General features: G+C 42.2%; 1 protein-coding gene across 10 annotated transcripts in view; it reads left to right on the plus strand.

Annotated features, from left to right (window-relative positions):
• ARNTL (aryl hydrocarbon receptor nuclear translocator like) overlaps positions 1-24,151 on the plus strand; it is an 80,911-nt gene that overhangs the window by 4,140 nt on the left and 52,620 nt on the right. For 2 of the 10 annotated variants that reach the window (XM_043548898.1, XM_037899846.2), the window contains exon 2: positions 11,263-11,346. The exons of 7 other annotated variants lie outside the window; for them this stretch is intronic. The gene's annotated coding sequence lies outside the window, so the exon portion shown is untranslated. Of the gene's footprint in view, positions 1-7,397; positions 7,576-11,262; positions 11,347-24,151 lie in introns of all 10 variants that reach the window. One more of the 10 variants, XM_043548895.1, reaches the window with a different exon arrangement.

The raw sequence follows: 24,151 nt of genomic DNA on the forward strand, positions 1-24,151 counted from the left end.
TGCATTAAATACACCCTGCTGTATAAAAATGACACCTACTTGGGTATATTTTCATCACCTTTTCCATCAGATTACGTGCACAACTCTAACAATAGGAGCTACATATTTTATCTGATGTTTTAATCCAATCTGTGAAAAGAAATGTAATGTTAGGCTACGTATTCAGGGCCCAGGCTCCATCTCCTTGGAAACCTGATCTTTCACTCAACGTTGTAAGCTTAATTTGTCTATTTAATCAATTTTTAAGAATAGATGCAAAACCTCAAATCAGCTACCACTAGGTTTCAGCAGCTTGACAGCTACATGATGAATTTAATAAACTAGAACAAGATGTTAGTTGTGGCCTTTGAGAAAGTTGATGGCTAACGTAGTTGTCTTTGCACTAATTTGGACAGTGGCTAATATCTAAAAACAAATTTCAAACTACATTATAACAGAACTTTCAGTGATTGTGTTTAACTAAAGAATCTGAAGAATAAAAATCTAATAAAAATCTTCCTCCTCTTCCCCCCCCCCCCCACCATAAATGAACATAAGATGGTACTAGGTTAGCGATGCTTAGGAAGGTCATCTGTTGTTAGCCCTTGTTCCATGTTTTTTCTCATTTGCAACTACAGTGGGTATTTCTCAGGGTATGTCTTCACTACCCACTGGATCGGCGGGCAGCAATTGATCCAGTGGGGATCGATTTATCGCGTCTAGTCTAGACGCGATAAATCGAGCCCCGAGCACTCTCCCGTCAATTCCTGTACTCCAGTGCTGCGAGAGGCGCAGACAGAGTCGACGGGGCAGCATCAGCAGTTGACTCACTGCGGTGGAGACACCCCGGTAAGTCGATCTAAGTACGTCACTAAGTTGTGTAACTTAGATTGATCCCCCCACCAGTGTAGACCAGGGCTTAGTCAACATACAAATTCTGTGTACCCTTTTGAGCTTCTGCAGTTTGAAAAGCTTGGTATTAAGTGTCTCTGTTGTCCGAGGTAATGCTAGCCGCTGACTCAGAGTCGGAACAACTTGTGAACCTGGGCTGATGCCACACTGTAGTTTGGAGGGGAGAAGGGAAGGAGGAGTTTCTAGTAGGAAGGATGCCAATGGGCTTCTTTTAGAGCAAGAAGAAAAGGAGTACTTGTGGCACCTTAGAGACTAAGAAATATCATTCACAGGAGTTAAAGCAGTAAATGGCATACTCCATTTTAAATGGCCCAGTCTGTCTACATTTCTTATTAACTTTCTAAAGAAGACTACATGGACAACTATAAACAGTGATAAAATATGATTTATTTTTCATAACATGTCATTGCTTATGGCAACATTTTCTTTGACTGTCATTAAGTTAGCAAGCTTTCCATTGATTTGGGGCTTTTTAATAGCAGCTTATGTGAAGGAAGTACTGTTGTCTGAAAGCTTACTCTTAAGGTAAATATTTAATGGTACACTTCTGGTATGGCTACTGTTGAAATATAATTTCCATTAAGTAGTTACAGTATCATTGTGGAGGAGTATTTCTAACACTTGTCATGTTAAAGAATGGTAGTTTCACAGTTTCTGAATAGTTTGCATTGGCATCATATCCTCCAAGCCATTTTGTAATAATCCTGCCATTGAGGTTTTTAGATTTCAAATACATGACAGATTTCACAGTCTTCAGCTATGATTTTTTAAATGAAAGTTAGGGGAAAAACAGCTAATGCAATCTATGTATTTTGTATTTTAAATGTTTTCAGTGTTCTGGTTACAGGATTCTATATAGAAAGCCGATTTAGAGGTATTGTCACCTTGGGGCTGATGTGCTTTTTTGCAGTTTCAGTGAATTACTATATTATAGATTATCAATTTTGCTAAGAATCGAAGACATACCATGCAGTAATTGAGCACTAGATTTTTTTTTTAATGCAAGTTGCCCTTCATTTTAGAAAAGTAAGTGTGTGTGTGTGTGTGTGTTAAGAAGGGAGTACCTACATGACTTGTGCCTTTGCCTGCAGTTGTTTGACTGTGCTGGTACCATGGACAGCTGAAAAATTGGTAACTACAGAATGAGTCCATTTGTGTTTTTTCCCCTCAAACCTATGTTTTGAATCCTTCTTGGACATCTGAATTCTCCCATACAACTCATGAAGACTCAACTAATGATACATGTTTTACAATTAACTTTATTTTTTAATGAAGTAATTATTCTGCCATGAGACTTTTAAACAGACTAGTTATTTATGCAGAATATAGTCTGTCCTCCAGTCCAGAAAAAACAAAAATGCAGAGTTGGATGTAATTGTTCCAGGTTAGTGTTATGAGCTTACTTAAAGACTGGTATTATCATTCAAACAAAGCCTTACATTGTCAGTTCTGGACCAGACGACTGAAGGAGTTTTCAGTCTTTAAACTACCTATTGGATAGAGGAGTCACTGTCATCTTGAGATATACTGAACTTAAAATGAGCTAAAAGAAGTTTTAAGTACTGTACCTGCTCCCAAGTGCCCCTCCCATTTAAAAAAAATCCAATCACATTTTCCTGTTTTTATATTTTAGCTGATTCTTTCCTTTGTGGTGAAAGAGACCCCCACAAACAGGAAAAGCTTATTGACTATAAGAGAAACTGAATACACACGAAGTATGATCAAATGCGTTTCCAATTTTATACAAGATGCCAGTATAGTTGAAGAAATGTAGTTTCTTTTAAGGATTCTTTAAATAGCCAGATTATTCATTAAACATCTATATGAATATTTAATAACTTGCTCTTTGAAGAGCTTTAATATACAAACATTCTGCATGGGGGAAATTACAGAAAGCCCAAGTCCATTCTTAGAATGAAAAGTTCTACTATCTGAACACCTTAAGTTTAAATAATTGTGCATATAAAAGTTTCAATCAGCCTTTCCTTGTCTGTGCTGTTCTCTGTTTTCTGAGTGTTACATTTCTCTCAATAAGACTAAGTAGTGAAATGAACTGAGGAGGAATATAAGGAGAGAAGATGGAGTGGACCAGTTACACCAGTGGAGGGCAACCTGCAACCCCTAGGCTGCACGCAGCGCATCAGGGTAATCCGTTGGTGGGTCGCCAGACAGTTTGTTTACATTTGCATGGCCGCTTGCAGCTCCTAGTGGCTGCGGTTCGCCATTCCCGGCCAATGGGAGCACGCGCTGCTTCCTACAGCTCCCATTGGCCGGGAATGGCGAACTACAGCCACTGGGAGCTGCGGGCGGCCGTGCAAATGTAAACAAATGGTCTGGCAGCCCGCCAGTGGATTACCCTGATGGGCTGCAGGTTGCCCACCCCTGAATTATACCTTTCACAGTCTCGCAATAAGATCTTCAAAGGACATGAGTGAGTAAAAATCGGAAGCACGGTGCCAATGATACATGAACTACTTATGGGACAGAGCATCAGATATATTCATGGGTCAGCACTGGAATCTAAGGGTATGTCTACTCTGCAAAATAAAACCCGTGGCTGGCCTGTGCCAGCCAAACTTGGTCTTGTGAGGCTTGGGCTGTGAGGCTGTTTAATTGCTGTATAGACTTCTGGGCTTGAACCCTTGCAGGGTCCTAGAGCCTGGGCTCCGGTCTGAGCCCGGAAGTCTGTACAGCAGTGAAACAGCCCTGCAGTCCGAGCCCTGTGAGCCCAAGTTGGCTGGCGCATCAGGTTTCTCTTTACTTTGTACCTGAAGAAGACTGTGGGTAAAAGACCGTGCCAATCACAGAGGTTGGGCCTGGAGCAGTTCCATGTTTCTAAGAGTTGTTTTTGAGGCTCAACCAAAAGCTTGGTATCCATAGTCTAAAACTGGTCTTATCAATGCTCTATACATTATCAGTACCTTCTTATCTGTACCTTATTTGTTTCCGGCTATACTTTTAAGAAAGTTCAGCCTACTTTTACACTTTTGCATTATATTATCAGGGTGACCTTTCCAAGTTAACTTATTATCAAAGATTACTCTTAGGAACATAATTCAAAAGTTTATCTGAATATTTTCACCATGAAGAAATAAATTCCATTCATCCCTAATTTTCTTCCAGATTAAAAACATTTGCTTTGCTTTTGCAAGTGAGAATTTAAATCCCCACTCATTTTCCCATTTGGAAATTCTCTGCCATGCCTCATTTATCTTTTCCACAGATACTTTGTCTTTTATGCTTAGTCTGTATAGCACGGTTGTCTGTGAAAAGGGAAATACCTGTTCCAATCTGCACACTTTCTGGCAGATCATTTATCATAATGTAAAACAAAGTAGGAGTCCCAAACTGAACTGGGTCTCTTTTAGCTACCCTCTTTACACCTGCCATTTGCTACAAGTGTACTGAGGTGGGGCTGATTGGGTCCACAGGCCCTCATTAATCCCCCTTGCCAGTGAGGGGCCTGTGTGCCCTGTCATATATGGTATAGGTAATTCTTTGTAATTGATTAAAAGTGCTGCGATTGGAGTTTTCTTTTTATTTTGCAAATGGCTGACCTTAAAGTGCATCTGTTTCTTCCATAAATGAGAAGTTTCACTTTGTGAATTGCAATAAGTTGACCTTTTTATTGTTTTCAAAAGACTAGAGGTACACTCTGGAAGACCTTTCTGATTGAGTCTTTTCTGCTGTTTAAGTTAGTTCTAAGACAGGAGGAGAAAAATGTTTAAGATTTTTGCTTGAATCTCTTATAATTTGAAGGTCATCCCTGCCATATTCATAGAATCCTAGAAATGTAAGGCTGGAAAGTACTATAAGATATCCAGTCCAGCCCCCTTCACTAAGGCAGGACCAACTCAACCTAGACTACCTCTGACAGATATTTGTCTAAGCTGTTCTTAAAAACCTCTAGTGATTAGAGATTCTACAACTTCTTTTGGAAGCCTATTCCAGAGATTAACTACCTTTGCAGTTAGAAAGTTTTTCCTAATATCTAACCTAAATCTTCCTTGTTAAAGATAAGGCCCATTATTTCTTTTCCTACCTTTACTGGACATGGAGAACAATTGATCACCAGCCTTTAACACATTTTAAGACTATCAATCATCTTCCCCTCCCCCCCACCCCCTTTCTTTTCTTGAGACTGAATGTGCCCAGTCCCTTTGCTGTTAGGTGCTAAAGTGATTATGTAGTTTTTGCCCTCTGTTTTAGGAAAACTACACTCCTGGAGGAAACGAGTCTAACAAAAAGTCCAAAGCAAACACTGCCCGTCCCTGGGTTAGAGCCAAACTTTTTGGCCTGAGGGCCGCATCAGCTTTCTGAAATTGTATGGAGGGCCAGTTAGGGGAGGCTGTGTCTCCGCAAACAGCCAGACATGGCCTGGTCCCCGCTCCCTATCTGCCTCCCCCAAGCTTCTTGCCCCCTGACAGCCCCCCTGGGACTCCTGCACCATCCAACCACCCCTGTTCCCTGACAGCACCCCGGGAACCCCTGCCCCATCTCCCTCCCTTCCCCCCCCCCCCCCCCCGCCTCCAACCACCCCTTCTCCGTGCCTGTCCCCAGACTCCCCTCCCCAGGTGCCCCATCCAATGCCCCCGACTGTCCCCCCAGGACCCCTGCCTCATCCACCCTGTCCCCTGACTGCCCCCCCTCCAGCCGCCGCCCCATCCAACCCCTCCTCTCCTTCCTGACTGTCCCCCCAAGACCCCTGCCCTCATTCAACCCCCTGTTCCCCGCCCTCTGACTGCCCCAACCCCTATCCACACCCCCAGCCCCTGACCACCCCCGAACTCCCCTGCCCTCTATCCAACCCTGCCCCCTTACCACACTGTCTGGAGCACCGATGGCTGGCCGCGCAGCTGCACCAGGACAGACGGCTGCGCAGCACAGAGCACCGGGTCAGGCCAGGCTCTACAGCTGTGCTGCCCCAAGAGCTCGCAGCCGCCCAGCCCAGAGCATTGCGCCGGCAGCGCAGTGAGCTGAGGCTGCAGGGGAGGGGCTGGGGGCTAGCCTCAGGGGCCAGGCAGGACGGTCCCGCGGGCCGTAGTTTGCCCACTTCTGCTCTAACCAGTGTGTGGCATTCTTCGCGTTCTCCTGGCCACAGTATTTTCCCTAAGGTTTGTGTGATGTATTCTCCTCTATACTAGGATTCCCCACATATTTTCTTCCCTTGGTTTTAGGGTCCAAACTGGACAATACCAGTCTTTCTTTTGTCTGGTTCTAATCTCTCTGCCAGGGTTATGACCACCTCCCATCTGACCACAGTGGAGATTGGGTGAAGAGGAATATCTTCCTTCCTTTTCTTTCTGTCTCAGAAACCCTAAGCTTGGGCCCCTAAACAAAGGGGAAGCTCACCTCCAGGGGCTCTGCATACTCTATTACAATGCCCTGGGTAACTTCATTCACCCACTTCTGCAACTTCTCTCTTGGCCTCCTCCTGGCTTTGTCTCAGCCTTCTACCTGCTGTGAAGGACGGCAGGAAGAATCTGCCACTGTCACCCAGCCTTATGCATAGTTGTTTATGGAGAGACCCTGCCTTCTGTCTCCTCCCTTTAGTAGAGATCCAAAACCTATTACTTTTCAGGCTCTCTAGCACAGCCTGGCCCTTTTCCAGGAACTCTCAGAAGAAGAACCACTGCAAGTCTCGATCCCTACTTCCTTTCTCTTTCACTGGGGAACAGGAATTGCTTTCTTCCCCTCCTGCTTCCTTTCCCAGAATGCATTGCTGCCAAGCCTACAATTTAAAACAATCCCTAAATGTACATTTGCACAACAGACTGTTACAGACTTGAATGAATTAAGTGGAAAAGTTGTTTACGTTGTCACTGTTCCTTATTGGGTATATTCTTTAAAAACGCTTATCTTCGGCTCTTGGTATTAATTCAGAACCCCAGAAAATCACTTTAGTCTCTGTAGCAGATAGTTTTGCACCTAGTGTTCCTAAATGGCACTCTTATTAAAAAGCCTCAGGACAGTAGGTAATCTTACTTCCCACTGAAATGAAAAATTAAGGACAATTTTAGCCTTTATCCAGTACAGTGTGGCTTTTGTGGGTTATGCCAGACCTTTAACAACTTAATGTAAAAACAAACTGAAGTTTTCTGGTTTCAGATTCTGTCTGTGACAAACTGTAGTGTCTGTTATGTTTCCATTTAGGAATTTTGCCTTATTTATTTATTTTTAATTATTAACAAACCACTGTTAAAGTGACTTCCATGGCATGATTTTAAAACTCATGTAATTGAGGAAATTCAGATGTCTGTTACTGTAATGCTTAGTGGAGAATCAAGTATTATACGCTGTGTGAGTGGAGTGCGGAGATAGCTAGCTGCGTCCCCCAGTAGCTGTACAGTAGTATGGAAATTTGTCAATAAACTTAAATGTTTAAGGATGTTGACACACGTTATTCTGATTTATTTCTCATAACGTTTCTATTATGTGAAATAGATTCCCTGTTTTAGTTGCTGCTATAACAGTTAAATGGTTGTTGAATATTCAGTTTACTTTAGGAACATAGGACTTGCATATGAGATCGGTCCAGCGAGTCCAGTGTCTTAGGTGCCATTGGGGAGTACCAAATGCTTCAGAGGAAGGTGCAAACATTCTCTTAAGGGCAATTATAGAATAACCTGCCCATAGAACAGTAGTGTCAAACACCCAGTGTGCAGAGGATCCAGCTATCATAAGGTATTTGTTTGGTCCCCTTGGCAGATCCAGATTCTACATAGTTTAAGCATTCTTTGAGAGACAGAGGAGGGAGTATTGAATTGTGGTGGTGGTTTTGTTTTTTTTGTTTTGTTTTGGGACAACCAAAAGGGCTAGAAAAACCTTTCAAATGTGAGCAGAACGTAAACCAGTGCATGCTTTTCTCTTTGAATTTGCAAACAGCCTGAAACAGCTCAGATAGCTAACCTTGTTTAAGACAATAATGCTTAAGCATCACTCTGACACTTAAATTGTTTGAATATCTAGCTTTTAAGTACTCAGCTGTGTGCCTAATTTCTGCGGTTCTAGAAACTGTGTGTATGATCAACTATTTACATACACCAGTGGCCAAACAAAGGGCAGCAATAGCGGTGGTCCTAAAAGTGCCTGGCATTGTTTTTCCCCACTGAATGGAACAATAACTTTACTAATTAAAAGTAATATTAATGCAAACCTCCTATTCTTATCAAAACCTCCTATTCTTATCAGCGGGTGCTTCAACGTGGTTTGAAGATATTTAGTCCTAATTTTTAAATCTAGCCCACTGACCATCCACAGTGCAGCTACTCAGATCATCTTCCTTGCCTGTCACTGATGACTCCTTTTTGAATCTGTCCATCTCCTCTTGTTTCATAAGTATGTTATCAAAATTGCTTGTTCCCTCTTTCAAGGTCCCTTCCTACTTGACTGCAGTTGTCTTGTGTTGTCCCTTGCCTCCTTTGTTCTGCCTGTCAGGTTTTCCCACGTCTGTGTCTGTGCCTTCTTTCGCACTCATGCTTATGCATAGAATGATTTCCCCTGAATAAATCCATCAGGCTGCTATGCTCTCCTACTGGAGACTCTCCTCTCTTCCTAGCCAGCCAATGATAGATTGAGTATGCATCAGTTGAGGATAGCTGATTTAATTTTATTGTTTTGAATCAGTTTTTAAATGCTAACTGTCTGAAACATTCAAGTTATGCAATTGTTAACCTACGTAAACTGTGCTCTTGTACTCTCTCCCCATCTTCCCTCCTTTTGTTTGTCATGCTCACTTATTCAATCTTGTAACAAATTAGATTGTAAATTCTTCCAGGAATTGGCTATCACTTACTGTGGACTGGTCCACGGTACACAGTTAGGTCAAAATAGGGCAGCTTATGTAGCCCTTATGTCAGTGTCTACACTACAGTCTTCCTCCTACTGATGTAAGTGCCGTACTACGCTGACAGAACTCCAACTCCACAAGAGGCGTAAAGCTTGTGTCAGTGTAGTTAGGGTGATGCAGTGTCTCTGTAGACACTGTGTCCCTTACATGTCTGTTGGCTGTCCTGCCATGAAATTGACAAGAAAGCTGGGGACCTAGGCACTCCAGATCCATGTGAATGTGTTTTCACTTTCAGGTGACATTGTAAACAAGGCATGGGCAGCATTATCTCCTGCAGATTTTAACCAAACTTGTTTGTCTGAGCGATTGTCTGTAGTAGGACTGAGTGGACTTTGTTTTATTTTTGAATGAAGTTATTTTTTGTACATAATTCTACATTTGTAAGTTCAACTTTCTTGATAAAGAGGTTGCACTACTATACTTATATTAGGTGAATTGAAAATGCAATTTCTTTTGTTTTTACAGTGCAAATATTTTAAATCAAAAATAAATACAAAGTGAGCATTCTACACTTTGTATTCTGTGTTGTAATTGAAATCAATATATTTGAAAATGTAGAAAACATCCAAAATATTTAAATAAATGGTATTTTATTATTTACCAGTGCAATTAATTGCAAATCATTTTTTAATCGCGTAATTTTTTAAAAATTGTTTGACAGCCCTAATTTTTTGTGTTAATTGCGTGAGTTAAATGCAATTAATTGACAGCCCTAAATAATAGTACTAAGTTAGTCCCCTACACAAGATGAATTTGACACACCACACCCGCTACCCCTCCATGGGAAAATTCTTTCCAGAAAGGTAATGATAGGCATATGTGATAGGTGTATTACCCTGAAGCGTAAGTGCATGGTTTTGTGTGTTGCTTTTCTTTTTTTAAATCCTACTTGATTACTAATTAGCTTTTGGCCTAAGTGATATCTTTTGGCAATGAGTTGCACAAATTAATTGTGTTGTACTACAGAAACGAGTCCTATAAATCACTTTTAAAGCTTTGTTACCTTTCAGTTTGGTTGAATGTCACTGTGTGTGTGAGTGAGAGAGAGAGAGATATGTATATCTATATATCGGCACCTGATTTATCCTGGTCTATGCTGTTAATATTCTATCAAGGGTAGGGTTGCCAACCCTCCCAGATTGGCCAGGAGTCTCTAGGAAGCAGTCTCCATCTCCTGGAGGCTACTGAAGCCAATCAGGTAGATTTTAGGCTGCTAAAGGTCTGGCGGCACAGTGGGGCTAATGGGAGCTGCAGGGACAGTGCCTGCAGACAGTGCATGAAGCTGCCTGGCCTCCCCTTAGCCGAGGAGCTGGATATACCAGGAGCTACCCGAGGTAAATGCCACATGGCTGGAGCCCACACCCCCTCCTGCACATGCCCCCCACACCCAAACTACCAGACACTGCACCCCGACTCCCCTTCTGCATCCCAACCCCCTGCTCCAGGCTCAGCCCAGAGTCCCCTCCCACACTATGAACCCCACAGCCACCGCCCAGAGCCCATACCCCAACCCCTGCCCCAGCCTGGTGAAAGTGAGTGAGGGTGGGGGAGAGCGAGTGATGGAGGGAGGGGGGATGGAGTGAATGGGGGCGGGGCCTCGGAAGGGGCAGGGGTGGGGTGGGGTCTCGGAAGGGGCGGGGCAAGGGTGTCTGAGTTTGTGATTAGACAGTTGACAGAATCAAGGGAATCTGCTGCTGCATCATGCTTGAAATTGCTGTGGTTTCTCTCTTCCCTTTCCCCTTCCCCCTTTCCAAGATAAAGAATCATACAAGACATTCGATAGGATTTCCTACATAAATCAATCTGCCTGTCAGCATCTGCTATGGGCACACCTGGTGCACTGTACTGATGTTGCCTGGTGCCCCCATTTTCTCCTTTTCCTCAGGTTTCCTCAGCAGCTGTCTGAGGGCTCTATCTCAGGGTTATTTATTTATTTTGTCTTTAAACCAACTTCTCCATCTTTTTGCAGCTGGTCTCTGACAGGAAATGAATCTTGAGGGGAGAAAGATGGCTGGAGACTCCCCTTGCCCTGGCAATAGAGCCTTAGCTATGTCAATGGCTCAGTAGGTCCCAGCTGGCAACAAAAGTCTCCCAGTTCCAGTGTTTGGCTTCCTGCACTAGTAACCTTCACCAACAACTTCTCCAAGTTTATTTTGAAGCTTTTCTTCAGCAGATACCTGTCTTGCTTTCCTAGCCTGGGAGCTTGCTTTCTCTATTCACCCTGCTCCAGGACTATAGCAGCTGTCAAGTCTCAGGTGATTTAACAGGGGAAGAAATGTTGGACTACTCCTGAATTGCACAGGAGGCTGGCTGTTAGTGTTCGAGGACAGTCCTGGTACAAGTTCTCTTCCTTACTTTGCTTCTCCCACTGTTGACCCTCTGATTCATCCAAGAGGCCTCTTCCTTGTCTCCCTTCTCAGTTCCCCCTCAAGCTGCAAGTGACCAATTACCTCAATAGCTTTAAATCTTAGGCAGACCAGCCCAATCCTACCTAAGCATCTTAATATTCTGTCTTTACTCAGATTCCCTTGGCCTGTTTTGACTAATTTCTCACAAATCCAAGCCACGTGGACATCCCTGCTCACGAGTCCCTCGCAACTCAACAGGTAATCCCTCCCCTTCCCCTGCATTTCACTCAATGCTGAGAATTGAGTTCTCCCCTCTTTTAGGACTCTAAACAAGGGCTGTAACTACCATACCTCAAAAAATGGAAATGAGCCTCTTCTTCTGAGTATTCCCATAGACATAAGTGTCTGCACCAGTCCTCTGCTCATGAAGGGTAACTTTGCTTCTGCTTTAAATCAGATGGTTTAAGATTGCCTCCTTCTTAATGAATACAGACATTAAGGTCTTGGTTGAATTGATTCATTCCATTCATTAAAATAGCTTAGCCAGTCAATCTCACCTTTCCCATCTTGAAGAAAATTCACTGCAGGTGGTCCATCCCTGACAAAAATTGGTTCATCGGTAAGAAGTCGTCTTAAATTAGATAATTTCACTTGTTAAAGGCCACACTGCAGCTATCAAAATTATGATATGGACTGCCTATTGACAATCCCTCCATATGTCCAGTTGTTACTTTATTGGTGGCGATCACCATATTATCTCTGTGGGAAAACCTTTGTCAGGTTTGCATGACTGATGGGATGGACACCTGGGCCTTACAGGGTTCAGGACAGGTGGTGTCCTCTGGAATTCCAAATCAACATCTACCTCATGAGTTGTCAGCCTCCTTCCTAGGGTCCCTCTAGGAACTGCAGTCATTCATATAGAGAGCTACAGCAGAACTATCATGGATTAGCTCAGCCACCAAGGTGGACCAAAAAATGAAAGCCAGAGGACAGTGTTTCGAGGGCAGAAGATTCTAATGTTTGTCCTTGGCAAGACCATCAGGCAGGCCAACTGGCCTAGCATTGAAGCCGGATGTGGTAGAAAGTAAGTAAAGACCTGCTGGTATAAATCAGATTGCATTTTTGATCCTTCCGTAAATCCACCAAAAAGATTACCAAGTCCTTCTCTTGGCATTGGTGCACACAGGCCTGAAGAATGGACACACTCTCTATCGTTTCTCTGTCTGAATCTATAGAGAGATGCTTTTCCATTCTTCACCTCCTTATAGTTAGGGTTGCCAGAAAGATCAGCCAGGGTTGAACTTTAGTAACTTTGAGTCTTACTTCCTGGTCCCAGATGCACATGTAAGTCAGATGTGGATAGTGCCAATTTCTCAGGACCTCATTCATCAGGGTCACTTGATACTTCCGGTTCTGAACAACCATATCTCTTAGATGGTTATTGTCAGAATGACCACTTTTATAAAAGTGGACATTATCCAGAAACACTTCCATCAACTGCTCTTACAGGGAATTTGGAGGACCTGGAATCTAGTATATTAGAAAGAAGATTGTCCATGTTCTGAACTTTCCATTAGACTGTTTAATTTTTTTTCTTTCCCCGTAAGATTCTAGTTTCTTCAGAGAATAATTCTTAGCCTTGAGCAAGATGTGTCTTATCCTTCCCAGTTCTAGCTCATTGCTTCATCTATATGCCCCATTTTCTGAAAGCAACACTGGTATAAAGACTGCCCATCCTTCCACCCAGTGGAACATTGGCATCTTTTGCTAAACCCCTTTTTGAGCCACTGTGAGAAATGTCCTTGTATTTCCTGACCTGAGAGTTTGCTTTCATTTCTTGCTATCACATAGACTTGAAGGTTTAGCAAATTTTGGAGCCTTATCTTCAATTTATTTTCCAAATAAGGTTAATTAAAGTCAGAGGATGGGGGAAAAAAAATTGTGCCTTCCACTTAAACCAATCAACTATCTTGTTTCTTTCGAAGCCATGTTATAATTTAGGACAAACAGTTGCATGTTTCAGAGACAAGCAGGGCAATAAAGCTTTACTTACTTAGAACTGAACAGTGAAGAAGCCAGATGTTCTAATGGTATTTTATTAGAGACTTAGTGAGTGATGCAGAGTCATTTGCAGATGGGTTGTCTATTTTCCAAGCTTACAAGCATCTAAATGTGTCTCTTGAAGGTATAAACTCCAGCAGAGTTTCACAGTGTTTATACATAGTCACCAGCCACTCAGGATCAACTTACTGCTTCCCTTCGGGCCTTGTCTGAGCAGCAAACCATTGCCCATTAATTGCTACGCAGACCCACCCTACTTGTATTGGTTCCTGGATCCGAACAGGGATCACTAAGACAACTGTCAGTTGGATCATTCAAGGTAGAACTTTCTGTGGCATGCAGCCTCTACAGATTGTGGGTCACGGGGAGTGGCTAGGCTGAAGCTGCCAGTGGGTGGCAGTATGGGGATGTTGGTCCTGCAGGCCTAGGTTCAAGTCCTGCTGATCATTACAACTGCGCACAGCTCCCCACCGCTGAGGACACCAACTCTTTATCGCCCACGTTTTCCACCTCCATGGCCACCTAGACCACATTACTTTAGATTGGGGACCCTAGTTTATCTCATGGTTTTGGAGGGCAGTATTCAACTTACTAGCAGTGCATCTCTATATCTCAACCACCTATTATATGCAAACAGATGGCTAATCAGAAAGAGGGAATCAGATACTGGAACAGTACCTATAGTGCATCATATTTTTTCTCATTGATTCCATACACAGAATTCACATATAATAATGCTGATCATGCCTTAAGTCAGGTGAGCCTGTATTTTCCCCCCCAACTATGATTTTCAACATTGATTTCATTGTGCACTTCCTCCCCGCAGCCTCAGATCTGATACATGACATTCCACAAACTCAAGAGAAGCTGAAGTGACACTTTGATGTGGCCAAGGTGGTGTACCAGCATTATGCTTATTGCTACAGCTAGGAAGGTCCCATTTACACAGTGTGGCAGAAGATGTGGCCAAAAACCTCAAAACAGACCACCCTGTCAACAAGCTGGACCACCAATATGTAGGTTCTTACCAGATCTGCAGCCCAATCAACCTAGTAATCTTTGAACTTCAGCTTTCCCTATCCCTAAAGCTGCATTATGTAGTTCATGCTTCCTTCTCTCACAATCTCTCCCCCAACCAAAAACAACCTCCTTCCACACCAATTCAGGGACAAGAAGAGTAGCTAGTGCATGAGATCTGGACTCCCAGATATGCAAATGAAAGTTGTGGTATTTTATTGGTTCACAAAGATATGTCCCTGAGGAGCAGAGCTGGGAACCAGTTCACCATGTACATACCCCTTAAAAAAAAAAAGGGGGGGGTGGGGGGTGGGGTGCGGGGGATGGGACACCCACGGACCTCAGGTGTGAAATTGCACCAGATGGGACGTTGTGATGTCAAGACCCTGGTTCTAACCTAGGCCCACTGGGTATTTAGGAAGTAGCCTTGGCTGTCATGCACACTACACAGTGGGATGTTATCAGAGAAGTCACAGACATGGGTGGGCCAGCTTCCAGGGTTCTGTGACCCGCTTCCTGATTTGGCCACACAGTCTTGACCCTGATTGGCAGGTGACAATAGATTGTAGCTGTGGCCTGGCTTGATGTGAATAATTATCATCACAAAACATGCTGTAAAAAAACAAGGAAGTGAACAACTAATTAACACAGGGGAGGAGGCCTCATTCTTTGAAAGCTAGGATGAAGGAGGTAAACGAATCATTAGGCAGAAAACAAGATGTTTGTGCTATATAAGATTAGTAAATATTGCAGTAGGCTAAAAGGCCAGAATGTCCGAGCCAACTAAAAAGAGGGAGAATACCCAGGGCGTTATTTACTGTGAACTAGATAAAAAGGAACAAAATAAATTAGGAATGTAAAGGGGAAGTTTAACCATAGACAGTGCATGCTGCAGAGGGATTGATTACTGCAAAGTAGCCAAGCCAAAAATGTTTGGCTTGTATAGTAAATGCAATGGAATGTGTATATAAATGGAGAGGGTTTCTGTGTAACTTTGGAACTGTGATGTATTCTGCATCCATCGCCACTCCGGTTGAGTCTAACTCAGTGTAGGACTTCTGTATGCCAAATAAAGTTACCCGAGTGACAAAGGCTGGAGTCAAACTGAGTTCTGTGGAAGCTGAGTGAAAAAAGCTGAGAAAATCCAAACATAAATAAACTGTTTCTCTTCTGGCCTTGCCGGAGCAACAAGCCATTACACACTGGTTGCTATTCAGACCAACCCAACCTTGCCTTCCTGCCTCACCCGACCCTGCCTTGCTGCCCTGTTTGACCTGGCCATGCCACTGCATCTGAGCCTGCCCTGCTGCCCCACCTACCCTGCCTTGCTGCCCCACACTGACCCCACCAGCTGCCTTGCTGTACCATCCCCTTGCATTAGGTCTCATGATTATTGGACCCCTTGCATGAACTCTGATCACTGATCGGGACTGCCCTTTGATCTGCATGACTCTGTCGTCATAATATGTAAGCTAAAGTATGACTTAAGATTTATCCCACCAAGTCTCTGTGATACCAATTATCAGTGGAATATTGATAGAGAAAGGAAGAACAGGCAAGAAAAAAAGGGAGGAGGTGCTGAATTATACATCAAGAATATATACACTTGTTATGAGTAAGGCTCCGTGTTTGTCATGGAAGTCACAGATTCTGTGACTTCTCGAGCTGCCTGAGCAGCTCCGGCAGCCCCTGAGCCATTTGCACTGGCTGCTGCTGGAGCAGACTTGGGGGGCCACCCACCCCCTAGCAGCAGGAGTTTGGGGGGGGGAGGGCTCAGGGCTGGGGACTGAGATGCGGGACAGTACTTATCTGGGGGGGGAGGGCTCCCCGGAAGGGTGACTGCAACTCCCCTTCCAGCTCCATATGCTGCCTCTGCCCTCAGGCATTGTCCCCGCAGCTCCCATTGGCTTCAGTTCCCAGCCAATAGGAGCTGCAGAACTGGGGCTTGGAGCGAAGCATAGGCAGCACTTGGAGCTAGGAACTGGGGTCACTACTTCCCAGGAGCTGGGTGGCTAGGCAGTAAGTTGTAGACATGCTATATCTTGATTTTAGAAAGGCTTTTGACATGATCCCATCTGACATTCTCATAAGCACTGTAGGGAAATGTATTTGAGATTAAATTACTATAATATGGGTGAAAAACTGGTTGAAAGATCGTACTCAAAGAGTAGTTATCAACAGTTTGTTGTGAAACTGGAAGGACATATCTAGTGAGGTCCTGCGGGGTCTGTCCTGGGTCCAGTAATAGTCAATACTTTCATTAATGACTTGGATCATGGAGTGGAGAGTATGCGTATAACATTTGTAATGACACCAAGCTGGGAGGGGTTGCAAGCCCTTTGGAGACAGGATTAGAATTCAAAATGATCGTGACAAATTGGAGAATTTGTCTGAAATCAAAAAGATAAATTTCGGTAAAGACAGCTGCCAAGTACTATACTTAGGAGGAAAAATCAAATGTACAACTACAAAATGAATAACTGGCTAGACAGAACTGCTGCTAAAAACGACCTGGGAGGTTACCGGGGACCATAAATGTAATATCAGTCAACACTGCAATGCAGTCATGAAAAGGCTAAAATTGTTCAGGGGTATATTACATGATAGTTGTCCCACTCCACTCGAAACTGGTCAGGCTTCAGCTGGAGTACTGTGTTCAGTTCTGGAAAGCACATTTTGAGAAAGATATGGATAAATTGGAGAGAAGCCAGAGGAGAGCAACAAAAATAATACAAGATTTAGAAAAAGTGGCCTCTGAGAAAAGTTTTTTAAAAAATTGGGCTTGTTGAGAAAAGAAGAGTGAGTGGAGACACAATATGTCTTCACATTTGTTAAGGGCTGTTATGAAAGAGGACTGAGGTCAGTTCCCCATGTTTAGTGAAGGTAAGGGCAAGAAGTAATGGGCTTAATCTGCAGTAAGGGAGATGTGTAGGTTAAATAGTAGGAAAAGCGTGCAGGGGGCAGGAACTTGGTCTCCCAAGGTCCCTTCCAGCCCTGCATTTCTTTGATTCTGTGATTAGTGATTGGGTAAATTTACTCCTTTCCCATTTGTGCTTGCATAAATATCCTTGTGTAAATTACTCCCCTGTTAGCTGCTCCTGTTTGCCTGCTGAGGTGTTTGCTAGGCAACTACTTGCTGGTCAGGGAGTCAGGAACTATGCATTTACTGTGTGATTCTGAGCAAGTCACTTCACCTCTTCCTCAGTTTCTCTATTTGTAAAATGGGGATAATTCCTTCCATACAGAATGTTGAAAATCTACTCACTAGTGTTTAAGTTGCTTTTGCAATTCTTGAATACATGGCAGCTGTGTAAGTGTAAAAGTAGTAATATTACTACATTCCTCAAACTTGTCTTGTATTTGTCTAATCCAGCTTCTAATGCAATCCATATCATCATTATCATGGCAGATTCCAAAGAGAGGTTGCCTCATTGCAAATTGAGCACCACCCGGATCAGTTTCTGCCAAGGTGCTTACGGTGGTCGGATATATATTCAGTTTATATCTATCACTGGCACTCATATTGTGCCATCAAAGCTTTTGGCACCCATGTGAGCACTGACCAGGTAATAGCATTCGTTAGTACACATGCTTTGGAATTTGTTGGTGTTCCATTCTTATTTATTATATGTCCATACCAAGAAAGCCAGTGAAACTAAACCATGCTGATGGAGGTGGCTGCTGGTTTCAGCTTTGAATATCCTTGTTTCTGGTCTTGTTCTGCCACTTTATATGGAGCAGCTGATGGAGACAGCAAGAATCGCAAATGTCAATATGGTTTTCTTCAGCCTTCCTCAGTAGCTGCCTTTCACTTTAGTGAGCTATATGCAGTTCATATCTAGTGATTCTTATATTTTATTCAAAGACAATTTCCCTTACAGGGAATAAATATAAAATAGCAGGTTGTTTAGAGGTAGAAAACATAAGGCTTCAGGAAAGTAAAAAGTTGTATGCAGTCAAACCTGACAGCTCTGACAATTGTCTTGTGCTGAGTCCAGGTTATCTGACTTAACTTAAATTCTTAGGATGTCTGAGTTTTTCTGAGGGCTTGGTACTTATCAATAATATCCATGATGAAAATTTGAAAAATATATTTTATGTATATGTTGTATTGTTCCTTGTTATAAATTTTGTCTAAGAGCTTGAGTACTAAAATTTGGTGGTTCACTAATCTCAAGTAACCCACTAAGGATACTAGAAGTGTTTTTCCATTTGTTAATGTGTGTGCTGCACTCTGAAGATGTCAGGTGGTATGTAAGTACTAAACATTTGGTTAAGTCTTGAAATTACTAATGACTATCATCATTCATAACAGAGTGAGACTCTGTCAATGTGATATCAATATTAGTTAAGAAAATATGCAGCTTGCAGAAATAAGACACTTCAAACTCTTGTGCTAATTTTATGTAGGAGCATTAACTGCCTCCTGGTACTCCCCAGCTCCACTAGGAGCAGACTTCACAGGTCATGGAACATTTTATTTTGGAACAGAACAATGGGTTTGACAATTTGTCTGCCCTACTCATTTAATCAAATATAGATTTTTCTCTGTATTGCTCTCCACTGCTTTTATTTTTTCTCAAAATGTAAAACCACCTATGCAGTAGTAGACACATGATGATTTAGATATTATTCCAACCAATTTAGCATTTATCTGTCCAAGAACCTTTCCTTTTGCTTCTGTGGTTGTGTTCTCATTTTTCTCTGTGTGCAAGTTTTTTTTATAACAATCAAGGATGTTTGCATGGCATAGAGATCTATTAAGTAAATCCACTAAATGTTCATAGTGCATGTATCATTATGCTCTCTGTATTAATAGCCATCTCAATTTGATATTTATGAATGAGGTCCTAGTAATTTAAAAATATTGTTTTCAATTCCAATGATGACTTAAAGGAACATCTTAAATTTGCTATTTTAAAACAATTTAGCTTTGGAATCCTCTTCCCATAACCAGTCTGCCTATAACTTAAAATTTGAATCCAAATTTATCTTTAATAGATAAATATCATGTGGCTGATGATTTGAGGACATCAGCCTCGGCGTATGCATGTGCTGATAGGTGGAGCATGACCCGTCGGAAGTGCTCCAAGCCTGAGCTGCTGTCAGCAATAGGCATTCCCCAGGAGGACAAAAGATGCCACTGCTGTAGAACCAATGCCTAAAGAGTGGGTGTGGAATCTCCCCTAATAGCTTGTGTGGTGTCCTCACGATTTAGGGCTTGGTTACACTTACATTTTATAGCACTCTAACTTGCTGGCTCAGGGGTGTGAAAAATCACCCCCCTGAGCACAGAAAGTCAGAGCGCTTTAAAGCGCTAGTGTAAACAGGCTCCGAGCGCTGGGAGCCAATCCCCTCGTGGAGGTGGATTACCAGGAGCGCTGGGAGAGCTTTCTCCCAGCACTCACACACGCACTTCAAAGCGCTGCCACGGGAGCGCTCCCACAATAGCACTTTGAAGTTTCCAGTGTAGCCATGCCCTTATTGTCGGACACAACAGAGTCAGTGGGAGAAAGTGCATATGACATTCAGAACAGTTCATGTCAAAGTGCTGGTGCATATGAATAGAAAGATTTTGTTGATACACCTTGATTCTTTTCAGTGTTGTTGTTTACCTCACCTACCTTGTCTCTAACATCTTGGTTGTCTCAGTCCGCATCAAAATTAGCGTTTAAAAACAAGTTGTAAATATGGAGAATTACAAATTCAATTTGAAAACAAGCTTTACTTTGAGGCTTCAATGGTGATATTAGTAGCATAGACAAGATAAAAAAAAAGAAAAATACAATTTTCAAAGTTGATAACTTCCTTTAAAGGGCTCACTTTTGTGAGGTGCAGAGCGCTATCATAGAATATCAGGGTTGGGAGGGACATCTAGTCCAACCCCCTGCTCAAAGCAGGACCAATCCCCAATTTTTGCCCCAGATCCCTAAATGCCCCCCTCAAGGATTGAACTCACAACCCTGGGTTTAGCAGGCCAATGCTCAAACCACTGAGCTATCCCTCCCCCCTTAGCAAGCTTTAACTTCACAGGCACTAAGCAGCTTGCAGGACTGAGCCCTAACTGATCACCTGACCTGCTTCATTGTTTTTTGAAGATTTACATCCTGTAGTAATCCTAAGAATTGAAGCATAAATATTAGTTTATAAAAGCAGTATCTAGATGAAACACATGATGTGGAGTCTGTAGAAGTTGCCTGGATGTGTTGTGATTCTGAATTTCCAGTTTACCCAGTGTAGGAAAAAAAGCTTTATAGCTCTGTGCACACATAGTACAAGCTAGAACTGTCATGAGCAGCTTAAACATTCAGTACATTTTGTGTCTTGATTAAAGACTTCTCTCTGTTAAAACATGCCGATAAAGAAGAACAGTAGTGGCAGAAGGCTAGCATAACATAAATATCCATAATTTGAACAAATCCAACACCTTGAATACTAATAGTGGGTCATCTCTCTTAGGGCTGGTCTCCACTATAGGGAGATTGACGCTGCTGCAGTCAGTTGATTGATTCAGCGGGTCGAGTGAAGACCCGCTAAATCGATAGAGTGCTTTCTGGTTGACCCCGGTACTCCAGCTGTCTGAGAAGAGCAAGGGAAGTCGACCGGAGAGCGTCTCCCGACGACTCAGCACCATGAAGACACTGGGGTAAATTGACCTAAGCTACGTCAACTCCAGCTATGTGAATAATGTAGCTGGAGTAGAGTAACTTAGGTCGATTTACCCCCAAAGTGAAGACAAGCCCTTAAAAACTAGGATTTCAAGACTTACTTGCACGCCTAGAGGCAGGGCCGCTCCAGGCACCAGTGTTCCAAGTAGGTGCTTGGGGCGGCAATCTGCAAGGGGCGGCAGTCCGTGTGCCATTAGGGCGTTTCCATGGTGGCAGCAATTCAGCGGCAGCTTCTATCTTAAGCCGCCCGTGGCAGTGGCAATTCGGCGGCAGCTCCTATCTCTTCAGCCGCTCGCGGTGGCAGCAATTCGGCATGCTGCTTGGGGCAGCAAAAACAGTAGAGCCGGCCCTGCCTAGAGGGGTGCAACTCTGATAGTCAGTATACTTTCCTGACAAAAGTTAGGTCTGGATTCCACGAGGTGCTTGGTCACATACCTAACTTTAAGCATGTGAGTAGTCCCATTAGCTTCAATAGGACTACTCTTGTTTAAGTTTATGCATGTGCTTAACGCCCCGGATCAGTAAGCTATTTAAGTAAAAAGTGACCCTTTTATCTTTACATCCTCTAACTCTGAGAAGCTAGATGACTCCCTTCCTCCTCTGTTCACCACCACCAAGGGTGTCCCCATACATAATTAATCTCACAAATGTTTCTTCTCTCTTAGCCTTCCTCTGAGTCAGAATCGTTCAGATATCATTGTTCGAGAGCTCTCGTTTGGCCACTTAGAACCAAATGTCTGCCCTTATCTCTACCTCAGAATCCCAGCTCCTCTTCCTCGTTCTCTGAAGAACAAACTACTAAACATAAAAATAAGTTAACAAAACGTAAGTTGGATGCAGTCCTCCAAGGAGATAATTTCACATTGTGCTAAGCTTGTGGTTCCACAAAAAATATCCCCATCAGAGGATCAGAAGAGCTCATCCTTACCCAAATGTTCCATCTTGGGATGGGTGCATCCATAGCAGCTACCTCAGTGGTATGAGTTACACCACTTTGGACATGGAGGACCCCTTGACTCAATTGTCCCAATTAAACATGATCATTTTAAAATATTGGAAAGAAGGCAGCCAACTCAGAATCACTAGATAAAGTAGTACATTTGGAGTGTCTCAAAGGAAAGCCTATTAATATTAACAGAAGGATCCAAGGAAGATTCCAGAGGGAATGGGTAGTGATGAAAAACCAGTAGCAAGGGGTTTAATAAAGAGCACTATGTAGCAACCTCTGCTGAAACAGAGAAATCCAGGTAGTGTACCAAGTGTGTGAAATACAGTAGAAATTCGTAAAGAGCCTTGCTTAAAACACTAGGGGGAAAGGTTGAGAAGCCATGAGATTTTTCTCTCTGTGCCACCATTAATATGGTGTTGACTTCAAGTGATTTACCTGCAGCACTTTTATAGCCAGTATATATGGAAACTGGCAAATCATGAAGGGCTACTTGCCTGATAAATAAGGAGAGCACAATGTCATTGTGTAACGTTCTTAGTTTTTGAGCAGTAACTGATGCTACATATGTTCGTCGTTTGACCAAATAGGCCCAATGCCCCACTATATTTTCAAATTAAATCTTTAACAAAAGGACATTTCCCAGTACATCTGGATGCTGAAGAATGCTGAGGACAATAAACAGAAACATAATAAAAGATTAGGCTTTTTTCTTAAACATTCTGACTTTTGGAATTAGCAGTCATTTTCAGTTTCTTCCAGCGATTAAATATTGAGAGTCTTTCCCCATCATCTTTTGAGTATAATTAAGAGTATGCTTTTCAGCCTACTGTTTGAGAAAAGGAGAATATGATTAGCCTGTTGTTAACAATCACATCTATAACTGAAGACTTTGTATTTAAATCCATTTAGTGTAAATTTTGATACAAAAATGGCCCTTCAAGTTTTTCATTACTGGCAATGTTGAATATATTAAAATATTTGATTTCTAAATTTGCCTAACTTATCCTCGAGGATTGATGGATCATAAAATCTAATGTATGTCTGTGGTTTTTTATTTAAAACAAACTGGGGTGATATTGTAGAGGGTTTTTTGACCAGAGATCAGTTGGTGCTGAGGGTGTAGGAGCAGAACACTTACTGAGGGCTTTTGACTCATATGAAGGAGGAAGAAGCTCTTTTAGACTTTGTGAAAGCTTTCCAACCTGCCTCTAGGAATTATCATCCAAATCAGAAAAGGAATCCACAACCATAAATATAAATGTCAAATTTTCAACTCCTCCAGATATGTCTTTAATTGAAATGAGGTAGTGTTTGAGAAATAAAAGGGTAGAAATCTAGGATGTAGGGCCTCATTATATGCCATGTCTTTTTCTTCCCCAGATGCAATAGAATACTTTATTTGTTCACCTTTAGGCATAGGAGCAGAGGGCACACACACCACTTTTGACAATAAGCTTTTATTTGTGGTAGAGTTGTGGATATATTTTAAATAGCCATTTGGATTCCAAATATCCCAAACTGTTATAATCATATCAATCTCTTTAACAGAAAATTTTGATCTATTACTTTTATTTCTGTACAATTTTATATATAATGCAGGCTAATAAGAAATATAGAAGTTCAGAATTTTGAAGAATTATACTCAACATAGCTAAAAAGGACTGATGGGAAACTTAAGAATCTCTGCAAAGATCCGTTTCCAGGAATAATGTATAAGCAGGAACAGATTCTTTAAAAATTAGTCCTGCACTTTATAAAGAGGATGAAAAACAAATGTAATGTTGAATACCTTACACAGCTAAGTAGGCAAATACATTTTTTTTAAAAGCACATAGATATTCTTCATAGAACAATATTTAAAAAAACAAGCACCCACCAAATAAGCAATACTAAATGGATACATACTGTAAACCAAGGCATATGTCAAAGAGGAGCAGAGGATATGTACCTCTCTAATAAATATTGTAATACTGGACAAAAGTATTACAGTAAGCCAGTTGTATAGTCCTCCTGAATAAGTCTAATATGGCATGAACTGCAAAAATCACAATGTTCTTACTTATCAAATTTCCATACATAACAGTGTCTGGCATTCGGTATGTTTGGCTCCATCATTTATACTATGTATAGCAATCTCCATGTGAAAGGAAAACTAAAATTCCTGTGCCAAATGAAGAGCCATGACAATTAACTGTGGCTTAAAGTTTCCAACTTTCAGAAAGATCTGGAAGCATTATAGATGCTAGATAAATGTATGCATCAACTTTATTTCCTTCAGTTGATGAGGCATCTATTGTCATTAGATTACTCTATGGATTTGGTACCTAAGAAACCTATCTACTTTGTCAATATATAAATAAATGTA

Source organism: Chelonia mydas, chromosome 6 (assembly GCF_015237465.2).
Source record: "Chelonia mydas isolate rCheMyd1 chromosome 6, rCheMyd1.pri.v2, whole genome shotgun sequence".
Lineage (NCBI taxonomy): Eukaryota > Metazoa > Chordata > Testudines > Cheloniidae > Chelonia > Chelonia mydas.